We start from the raw sequence: 11,252 nt of genomic DNA on the forward strand, positions 1-11,252 counted from the left end.
TAGGATTTTTCTGCCAGCTTCTTTTTCTAGAAGGTTTCAGTAATAGTGGGGTAGTTACAAGGTCAGTGCATGATGGCCTGTAGAAAAGTTAATGGTAAACAACAGAGAGTCTTCAGTTCTCTCCTGGATAGAAAGTGTGCTGCCCACCCCTGCCTGTTACTGCTGGTGGTAACACCTAGACAAGCTAATTCATACTGCTAAGAGGTTAATCCATAGGAAAATGCCGGTGAATTTATTCACAGAGCATACATTCGGGTCAGGCCACCTGTCCATCACAAGGAGCACAGCAGAAGATGTTTACCCTGTTACAGTGACTTGTGTCATTTCTCACCTGCGAGAGGTGAGTGATGCTAACAAGAAAAGACAGAGAACCAACAAAACCAAACTCATTTGATTCCAAGAACTTGACAAAAATGAAACCACAGCACCTGCACTCTGACTTCATGGCCACTTTCAGCTGAGAGTTCATGGTCTCCTTCAAGATCCACAAGTCAGTTTGTGGTTCTTCCCGGATGTGTGGTGGTACACTTACTGAGCGGTGAAATCTTTAAAGATAGTATTAATTTGTTAGAAATCAGGTTTCCCCCCCCCTTCAAAAAAACCTTAGTAAGGTTTCCTGCTTGACATACAGAAACATTCCATCAAAAAAAATTAAATTAGTTCACCACAACATGCCATGAAGACCTTCTTGGCAAGAAGGGGGAAAAAGGGAAAAAGAGAAAAATATAATCATCTAGTATTGACTAAAATTGATCAACCTTTTTTCAAAAATATATTTTTAAAAATTCAATGTTTTATCTTGAAACAGTCCCAACAGTTGAGTCAACTCAGAAGGAATTTCAGGTTTCTTCATTCCACAAGCGGAGGTGGAAAGAAAAAAATAAAACAACTACCAACAAAACCCCCACATACAATTATTCCAGTTGACCAAAAGCACACATTTTTTTTTTGCTGGCTGAACCAGAAAGCAGTTTTCCACCCAGCTCTGTCCTCAAGGGCAAGATTTTGCAAGTGGAAGCGAGCTGAATTCTTTTGATGATGAGTAAAGCAGACGAGTGGCTAGCATGCTGCTGGCTGCCTTAACTCCACGCTAACACCTTATAAATACCTGCTTGAGTCACCCAGAGCAGCAGCAAATCCTAGTACACTTTGGGATGAAATCAGTGGAGTTAGCCCCAACCATACTTTAAATGTAAAGTTATTCTGCTTATTGCAGCAAGGGGCTGTAGCACGAGTGCTCAAGACCCTGTTTGGCAACTGCTTTGAAGCAGAATTGTACTGGAAATTATTCAGTGTTAGAGTGAATATTTCTGACTGCTGACCCAGAAAGGGTCGAACAATTTATGGGCTAGTCTAGGTCTGTTTAGATTAACTAGCTTTTTGGTAACTCTGTTGGAAATCAAAGTGTAGGTCCAGAAGTGGTCTCCAGGCCTTCCCAACCTTGTGAAAGGCCTAGATTTCACTCTGTCTATTCATGAAGAGCCTCAGTAGAGCTCAGACCTTGACAGAGGTGGTCCAGGTACCCTCTTTCTTGCAGGGTCTCAAGGCTGATCCCCACAGCCACACTCACTGCCTCAGTGGAAAGTGGGAACGATTTATCCCTGGTCTACCCTGTCTGATGTCAGTAGGTGTCCAAGGGACATGGCAGTGACTGAGACTCCACAACTGTTTTCAGCAATCCATCCCAGCACTTAATCATCTATGCAGGAGAAATAGGGTAATCTACAGTAAAGAGGTTGAGATAAGACAACAAAAGACTTATTTTCCCCATCATCATCATCAACCAGGTATAGGACATTTTGCTACTCCCTATGTATTTGGGGGATTTGAAGTCTTGGACTACCCCTCCTCTTTTTCTAGAAAGAAAAATTCTTATTCTCCCAGCACTTTATATTTTTCTTTTGTTTCATAGAATAAAGTTTCTTCTCCAAAATCTCTCTTACAAATGGGTATTCCTAAACTTCAAGCTAATACTCACGTGTATGACTATGCATCAGTTACTGTTGATAGTTTCAGGTTAAAAAATTTTACTGTTGAACAGAGCATCACCGCACACGTTTTACATTTCCACCCACAATCTGGTTAAAGAGTTACTTGAGCAGTCTTATAGGTAATGTGTACCAAGCATCCACCCCAAGAAACACAGCACTCCTGTTCAAAGAATACCAGGATCCTGAAGTTGCACCTGTATTAGAGCCTGAGCACCGAGGTCCACGTGCTGTTGAACAGCTTTATCTCCACCCATGCTTCAGGATCTCTCCACAGTTGCAAAAAAACCTCTTCCGGATTAAAAATAGGTTATAGGCTGTAGGTACCCAGTAGGCTGCGGCACATGGAGTTCATGCAACCTTGTGCAGGGTGTTCTTCCAAAACAAATAGACAAGTAACTGTGCAAATCCTGACTTTTCCATCTCATTTCTTATTTGTCCCAAAACAAACCAAAAAAAAACCAAACAAAAAAAGGACTTTTCTCCTGCACACACATAAGCCACAAAAAGTTGCTGCAAAATAACAGCATCTGGCCTTTGAGTTTAATTATTTGTTCTGTGAGCTTTGGTTTCAGATGGGAGAGAGTTTTAAGTATATTATTTTATCAAGTCCTGACAGCATTAGAGGACTTACTGTCAGTGATATATACAGTAAATCCAATTATTACTTTTCACTTATGTTTAACATAAACCATTACTATTAGAACATCCTATTACTATATAATGTACCTAAAGGTGAAACAAAAGCTGATTGGGAAGTCGAAGCTTAGAGAAAGCCATTTCCACATCAAATAATTTAATGTCACCTTACTGCGGGAAGAACAGGGGGGAAATAACCAAAAAGTATAAACCAGGTTTTAACTCTATTTATGCTCCTATGATGTGGAAATATTTGCCCAGACCTTCACTTTCATTGTCCCAGCTCTTCTCTTTTGCCTGTGAAGCATATATTCGGAAGTTCTCTTTTCAAATAAATATTGCTTTTGGGAGAGCCATGACCACTGAAAATGATGAGCTAGCCACCTTCTTTATTTTTTTATGGACAACTAACAACTTACATTTTGCAGAAAGGAATTTAATTTTTTAACCTACATTGTATAAACTTTGAAACCTATGACTTCAAGGTTTGCCTTCATATCCTCCTACTTACGGAGGAAGGCTTTGCTTTATTTAAAAAAAAAATCATTGCTTTTTATCACTTACTTATAAAGTATATGGTATTAGGCCCATGACAAACCTATCTTTTTCCAAGACCGAGTAGAGGTCATACTATTGGTATCAAGAAACTGCATGAACAGAAAGGGGAGGGGGGAAGGATCAGGAAGCAGGTTGGGAAATTTCCAGTATAACAAGAATAGCTGAACGTAACTTTCCATTAACTTCCCAAGCATTTGGGTCTAATGACAGTGTCTGAAGAATGATTTACCAAAGGGAAAGACATGCCAGCAGGTACGGGGTTAAAACGCACTTCTCATAACATGGAGGCAAAAAACATTTTCATAACCAGCATTGCCACCAGCTTCTGTTTTAAATCACTTTCTTGCAATTACTTTTTGTCATGGATTTTAGAAACCACTATTGAGCAGACAAATTAGGAATGAGCATGTTTCATGTGCTTGGTGGTACACAGTTACCTCACTCCCGCACAGGATTCAGCTTCTACGTTACGATTATTCAGGCTGACATTACACAAGGGAACAAGGATGGAATTACAAAACTACTATTTATACTTTTCCCCTTGTGATCCCCATCAGTAGCACTTGCTAAAAACCTCAGAGTCTGTGGAAGTCGTAATCACAGCAGGCTCACACACTGGGGCTTGCAAGCAGAGGAATAGGAGAACATTTATGGACCAGCATAGTGTTAATATTTGATCAATATCCAAACATTAGCCTTACACAAACACAGGTCGTACCCAAAATATTGTAAATGAAAGGAATACTTATGACCACAGATTTATCTTGAAGCCACAGACAAATACAACTTTTATAATTTATTCTGTTTTCTTTGCCAGCAGCAGGATCCAATGCCCTCCAGGCACAGCACGTACTGGTGGCAAACCACTGCCACTTCTCCGTGGCAAGATTAAACTCTAAATGTCTCAGCCACAACAAGAGAGAAGTGGCAATGCAAAGAGGTTAAAGACTTCCCAGCCCAAGGGATGGGGATGCAGAAACCCGACTCATGCCAATTTCTAGAAATAGTTCAGTTTTCACCTGATCTCAGTGTTGGAATTGGGACCAAATGGTTTTTATATATGTGTGTGTGTGTATATAAATATACATATACACAGGCTATTTGCTCCAATATAAATTCCTTTGCAGCCTAAAAGCAATTCTGTAGCTTACATATCTTATGTAGATATGCTGCAGGCTGCTGAAACATGGGATTGTTTTTTGAAACCATTAAGACTTGAATTGAATTTTTCGTAATTATAGACCACAATAGCATTACAGTATGCAGATTTATTCTCGGGAAAGGGAGCATAATGAGGTTTGTATAGCTATAATGAGTTTTAACAGTGTTTAACACAATCTGCAACTCATGGCTTTTAGTACACACACACATACATAACCCTCCTTAGTAACGTATACATGCCCTACTGAATCTATAGCCCACTTGGGAAAATTCAAAGTCCTTTTAGCAGTAGCCCATTTCTTCCTCCCTTTCCAGCCAACCATCCCCCTGCAGTGGGCATGCCACTAACCAGAGGGCCCCTGCCCCCAGATGCCTGCACACCTGGAGCACAGGACAGTCAGCCTAACCCGGGTGTCCCCACCACGCAGAGCAGACAGAGGACTCAGGAGATGCTTTCAACACTACTCGGCAAGGAAGTTGACATCACAGACACATCTACATTAGAGCTGAGTTATTAACACTCAACCTCATCATCATTTTAATGCTTTTGCAAGGCTCGACAAGGCAGATTTTATATCATAGGTATACGAGGTGGAGGTAAACCTTCCCCATCTGGCCAGTGACCAGCCAGCAGACTCCCCTCAGGTATCCAGCTGCAGGTGGTGAACACCCTACTGCCTGACCTAGAAGCTCCCAAGTCTCAGCTAATCAGTATGTGTATTGACCATTAAACACCTGTTTTATACTTTTTAAGCTGGTTTGTCCTTCTTGCAAAGTCTCTTTGTGTACTATATAAGCTGCCCAAGACAAGTAACCCACTGAAACTCACGTGACTTTGGGCCAACATAGAGCCTAAAAACATCTGCCCACCGTGGCATGTTAAGCCATTTCTAATGGATGTGGACAATGCCCCTAGCATTGGTGGTTTCCAAAACCACGTCCTCCTGAGTTCCTACCCCCTCTCCCCTTAGCCTCCCCAGCAATGCTCAGGACAGCCCAATGTAAATTAAAATCTTCCCTACTTCAAAACCTGAGTGAGCGGAGACTGAGAAATGACACCCCCTCCCCCCCAAGAGATCCTGGGCAGGGCACCCTGCTCCTTCTGAAATCAAAGGTGTTTTTAATAGCTTCATTACTATGCTAATGGACAGCTACTGATCCCTGTCCACAGCCAACAGGACTTTTCATAACTGAGATGGAGATTTGCCATTAATGCTTCACTGGTCATCCTGGGAAATTTCTTGTAGCACTTCCAGGGGAAGCCGGAGGATTGGGCCCACTGTAGGTTTTTTGTGGCAGTAAGTAATCAACGTGAAGCGGTGACGTGCTCTCAAGTATCATTTTACTTGAGCTGGAAGTGTTTTTCCCTAATCCCACCTGGCAAGCTAAGGGCAACCTTGAACAAGCAACCCACTGCTGGTGTGATTATAGAAAGGAAACAATTATGTCTTACTGCTCTTGGGGCTTCTTGACTATGCCTCTCAAGAGCTTTCAAGGAAACATAAACACAGATCACTTCTCCTCTTTTGATCACTTTTCTGAGCAAAATCTGCCCCGCAGAGTGGAAGACAGAGAAGAAAAGCATCACAGCTGCCATTCCTGCACAACCCAACAGATGCCAACTCCTTTGGCATCTGAATGGTTTTCTGTGGGTCCCCCATGCCCATGTGTGTTGTCATGCTTCCCTCATGCCCATGGGTCAATCCAGTGGAAGCATAGCTAGTTTCTACCTCAGACTCGAGCTTGGAGACTGGCTTTCTATCCCAAACTTCTATTTACACATCTAACCCCACTGGCCACCTGCATTTGATTGAAGGAGCAAATGGCTTTTCCTCCACAGCAAGACTTCCCAGTCTTGCTCACATTATCACCAGATTCCTCTGTTACTGGCACTCAGGTAATATCTCATGTTGCTCTAATTTCCACTTTTTCATTATTCCTTTTTAGCAATGATCACATGAAGATGCAATACACTTCACTTTTTGGAGCCAATTTTCTCCTCCCACTCTTACAATTTCAGGGCAGCAGCATTTATCTGATTGCTGAATTATTTCACATCATTTCTGTGTGGAGTCTAAGGTGATTGGTGGGATGCTGGTGTTCAGTCTGAAATCTAATGTCACCAATGATCAAATATTGTCAATTCTTTATGATAGATGAGATAGGATGGCACACTAAAGAGAGAAAAAAATCTCTTTGATAGGGAAAAAATCCAATGTTATATCTGCCTGGCACTCCCAAGCTCTAACCAGACGTTCAGGAGAAGCAGCAGACCCTAAATTCTCTTTGGGTGCTGTGCTCAGAGGTAGGCGGTCGCAGCTGGGGTTTGTTTGTTTGTTTTTTAAATATGTTCCAAAAATCCTGCATTTAAACCTCTGAATTCAGCAGAAAGGTGGATACTGGAGGGCAGAACGCTCCCTCGTGAGCAATCACAGGTTTTGGCCAAGAAATGAGTGAACGCCGCAGCGCCTTGGTGAGGCAGCGGTTGAGCTGAGCGAGGAGTGTGAGATGCTGCTCACACTGAGGGAGCAAGGCCCCCGTTATCTAGCCACCGCGCAGGAGTATCTAATGCTTCTAAAGCTGAGCAAACACCGGTATGGCACACTTCCAAACCTGAAGTGTCAGCAACACCTAATGGTAAACATTTCATTCAACATGCCTGAAAATGAAGCCTGAGACTGCCTTAAATGCAGTTCAGCATCAGTGTAGGTGAAGGCTGCTAGTGGGGGTCAGCTTTAGGATTGGCAAACCTGCAGGCTGTAGTATGGTCATGATTCAGCATTGAGGTGAGAGACACAGCAGGATGCAATTGCAGGGATGGATCCTTATGCTGGGATACTAAACTTGCACATCATATGAGAAATTACCCTGCCAAACCACCGCGGTACCCATTTCATTACTGGTAGTGTCCAGAAGGATTTTAGCAGAGACAAACAATCAATTCGGTTGTTGCATCAACAGACACGGTGTGATACCCCGAGGACTACAATATCTGGATGCTCAGGGGTTGCCACACCTGGAAGTCACCCATTGCAGAGATTCCTGGCTGCTGAACTTATTTGCAGCCTTTCTTGGGTGCAACAAACCCTTCCCAAAACTTGCATTGGTTTTCATCACTGCAAGTAAATTTAGTGCTTTGCTCAGATAATGTTTTCATAGCAATTCCTGCAAACCCACAGTTTTCAGGCTACGTGGACTTAGGCTGGCTGCAAGAGGGATTTCTCACTCCTGCCATCTCCCTGCAGCAAACCAAAGCTCCTGTTGAAGCCAGGACTGGCACAAAGCTGTGTCCCTTCTACCAGCATCTCTGCTGGGGGCAGCAGCAGCAACAGGGGTGGATCAGCTGGGAAAGGCTTTGCCTTCTGTGCAGAGCAAATGCACTGACATCAAAATGGTAGCACAGGGCCAGCCCTTAAACTGCAATCTGACTTCAGTCCTCTGCATTTATTTACAAAAAAATGGGCCTGAGTAGGTGCCGTTGGAGTGGTGGTGACCCAGCTATCTGGTCAAAGGCCTGCAGGGAGCCGGGAGATAGAGCAAGTTAACGTTTAACCCACAGGGACTGTAAACTAGCCCCGGGGCTGCTGAACCTTTGGAGTTTGATATGATGATTAGGGAATAACCGGAGTGACACGTCGCAAACTCTCCATAATCAAGGAGACCTTTTTCCCAGGCGGTGATCTCCAAAATTGCTCAGGTATGTGCCCACTCATCCTACCCCGAGGTTTGGGGTGCGGGGACAAGGTCCCCTGCAAAATGGGGTTTTGGCCGGGATGGGGAAGGAGCAGCTCCATCACATGCCTTCCCCCCCCCCCCCCCCCCCCGTGCCCTACCATCAGGTTCATGCTTTGGGTTCTGCCTGACATCAGTGGGGCCAGACGGTGGGGCTGGGAACACCTTGCGGCTGGACCCATGCACAGGCACAGCCCTGCTCTGCTTGTCTTGGTTTTTTGAAGAGCAAAGTAGGAGAGAAGGGCTCCTAGGGGGCCTCAGCATAGTTTCTGTGCAGTGGCAAGAAGCCTTTTCTACTGCTTTCCCACCACTGATTGCCGGTGGTTGCCAGAATAGTGAAGACAGACAAGGTGGAGGGAGGAGGAGGGCTTTTCCCTGTGATAATTCGGTCTCAATTTGTTAAAGCACAACTTTCTAGGGCTAATCATTAGAGACCTTTCCAGCCACCTTCTTATTCCTCCTTCTCTTTGCAAAAGGTTGGTCTCCATATCCAAGGCAATTGCTGCTCCTAAAAAAGTCTCAATTTCCCCTAATCTCTTCAAACTAGCAGGCTTTCTGCCCAAGACATAATGCTTCCCTTAAGCTATTTTCTCTGGGTGAAATAGGAGGCTCAGGTGGGAGCGGGCATGGGAGGAAGGCTGGCTTCAAAGCATCTGGCACATGATGCTGCAAAAGAACAGGGGGAAGGAGGCTGGGCTCAGCATCAGGTGCCCCTGAAGAAAGGGCTTTTGGGGGCGTGTTGTGTGCATTTAGTAACACAGCTGCAAAAGTCACGTGAGAGGAAAGGTATTTCAAAGAGGGGAGCCACTTCCTGAGCAAAAGAGGCTGAGCAAAAAATTTGACGCTTTATACATGAAATATTTTCCCAAGGCTCATGTGCTACAAAATGTGCAGCGCTTTTCCATTACTTCAGATTTATCCCACTTTCCTGCAAATGCCTATGAGTTCCTACTTTTTGTGGGACTACCTGAGCTGGAAAAACACCCTATGTTCTGGAAAGCAAAGTGACTAAAACCTCATGCTGCGTTGCTCAATCGGACTCTGTCCTGCAGTGTGTCCCACCCCAGCAAAGAGCTGGTGGCAGCTCATGAAGCTTAAAGTGTCTGTTTTTAGGAAGAATATGAAGAATGCTTTGTGTGTGTGTGTGAGAGAGAGAGACTAATATACATTGCTTGGAGCCTGGAGGGAGAAAAAAAACCCCAAAATCTTGAAAAGCAAGCTGGTAACTGAAAGATAAGAATTTCTCTAGGAACCACCTATTTGGGTTAGTAAGGGTAGAGAGTGAGTATACTTATCCAGTCTTTTCAAAAGCTGTTATTCTTCTGAAGGAGCGGTTGCACTGGGGGCTACCGGTGCAAAACAGCCTCATTAAATATGTCCAAGTGGCTCAACACATTCAAACGTGAAGGTGTATTGATCCGTGCAGGATAAACATGGTTTCGTTATCTCATTCATGGAAACAGTAACCAGGTTTCCCCTAAAGGGCTGGAAAGGGGCAGGCTTAGGGTGCAAAAGCAGTGGGGGAAAAGAACAGGGTCTGGCCACAAATACCACCTTTCCTTCTCTCAACAAAATCCCAGCACAGTAGACATCCCTTGAATAAGGAAACCAATTCTCCCTTTTCCAAGCAGTTAACCCAAAAGCAAAGTAAAATCCATGTGTTTTGGTTAAAAGCATCTGGATTCATCTTGCTCTTGGCTGGATGGAGCAAAACCATAAGATCTGCCTGCAGTAGCTGGCAAGGAAACCACATGTAGAAGTAGTTATGGAGAGGTTAAGCAGTCTTATAAGAAGTTTGTTGCTTTGTTGATATGGGGTTTGCTAGGCATAAAAGTACCTTTTCTTGCCTTGACGGTTTAGAGCTTTAATAGAAACCAAAAATAAATGAGAGTATTCAATGGAGAGAGGAAGATCAAATGAAGAAATGCTCTTATTTAAGATAAAAGCAGTACCTACCTTTTCTAATGGTGCAAGGTTCTTGATTCTGTGACCATGATAACTTCGTAGTATTATTTAAAAATTGATCAAAGATAAGGATGAAATAGGAAATGTACCTGGGCAGTTTGCACCTCTGTAAGTCCTAATTTCACTATAAGTATCTGCATAAAATGCAGCTCCCCCTCTGCTTTTTCTTTTTAGCCTAACGGTCATTATTAACAGCAAGTCATCTGAGGGTCAAAACCCTAAAAAGGATTAAAATCCAGAACAATTATTTCTATTAAGTGTGGTTGTTTCTTTTTTTTTAATACTAAAAATGCTGCCTTAATTTGCTGTAGTCATTCACACTTTCAACAGCAGCGATGGAAGGGGAGTTTTCCCCTGTGAGGGTGGATTTGCTAATTGACTAATGGCCCAGGCAACAAAGAAAGAGAGAAAGTAATCAAGTTTTGCCAGGTCCTGTGGCAGCAGCTCTCCTCCCCTACACTTAATGATAAAATAATATAGCCCAGCACACAGGCACTGCTACAAGGACTGAGGCTGATGCCTGGAATGAGAGGAAAGTGGTGAAATCCCACCGGTTTCAGAAACAAAACATCCTACCTTAATCTTATCCTGGAAATAGTCTGGATGCACTGTGATGGGATATGGACTCCTGGGTAGCAGGGGTGAGAAGTATTCTGGTCCAAAAAGGTGTAGTAGAAGTCCTCAGGCCAAGGAAGGTAGGGGAGAAGTGAGTAGAGAAGACTGACTTGGAAAATTGAGGGCTAGAAAGCTTGTTTTAAACTGTTTTTAGGATTTGTTGTGTTGTGATTTATACCTCTTTAAAAAGAGAGGTATGATTTCTGTTTCATCCCAGGGAAACCCGACTGATGGAGGAAAGCTCTCTAGCAACAAGGCTATAAATCAGTAGCTGTGAATGACTTTGGGCTGGTAATTAGTAGGAGGAACCTAATTTCTAAGGGGTCGTGCTACAAAACTAGACCCAGGTGTGCATTGGGTCCCCACGTGTGCATCCAAGCCTGAAGTGTGCAGCATTGTCCAGCCCCAGCCTCCAATGCTCCTCCTGAATCAGGAGTGGAGACTTGTGGAGTACTCAGGCTGGAGGTACCCTAGGTGGGGGTCTCCAGCTGGAACTTGCTTCCAGCAGGACCAACACCACTGCTGCAGCAGGCTGCTGAGGGCCATGCTCCAGGCATGTCAGGGCATCCCTGGGAATGGGGATTCTCTTCTGCT

At 43.8% G+C, this 11,252-nt stretch overlaps 1 protein-coding gene across 3 annotated transcripts in view; it reads left to right on the plus strand.

Moving 5' to 3' along the window:
• The first annotated feature begins 7,935 nt into the window (after positions 1-7,935).
• A1CF (APOBEC1 complementation factor) overlaps positions 7,936-11,252 on the plus strand; it is a 30,598-nt gene continuing 27,281 nt past the window's right edge. For 2 of the 3 annotated variants that reach the window (XM_037399473.1, XM_037399474.1), the window contains exon 1: positions 7,936-8,043. The gene's annotated coding sequence lies outside the window, so the exon portion shown is untranslated. The remainder of the gene's footprint in view (positions 8,044-11,252) is intronic. The other variant, XM_037399475.1, reaches the window with a different exon arrangement.

Source organism: Falco rusticolus, chromosome 9 (assembly GCF_015220075.1).
Source record: "Falco rusticolus isolate bFalRus1 chromosome 9, bFalRus1.pri, whole genome shotgun sequence".
In the NCBI taxonomy this organism is placed as follows: Eukaryota; Metazoa; Chordata; class Aves; order Falconiformes; family Falconidae; genus Falco; species Falco rusticolus.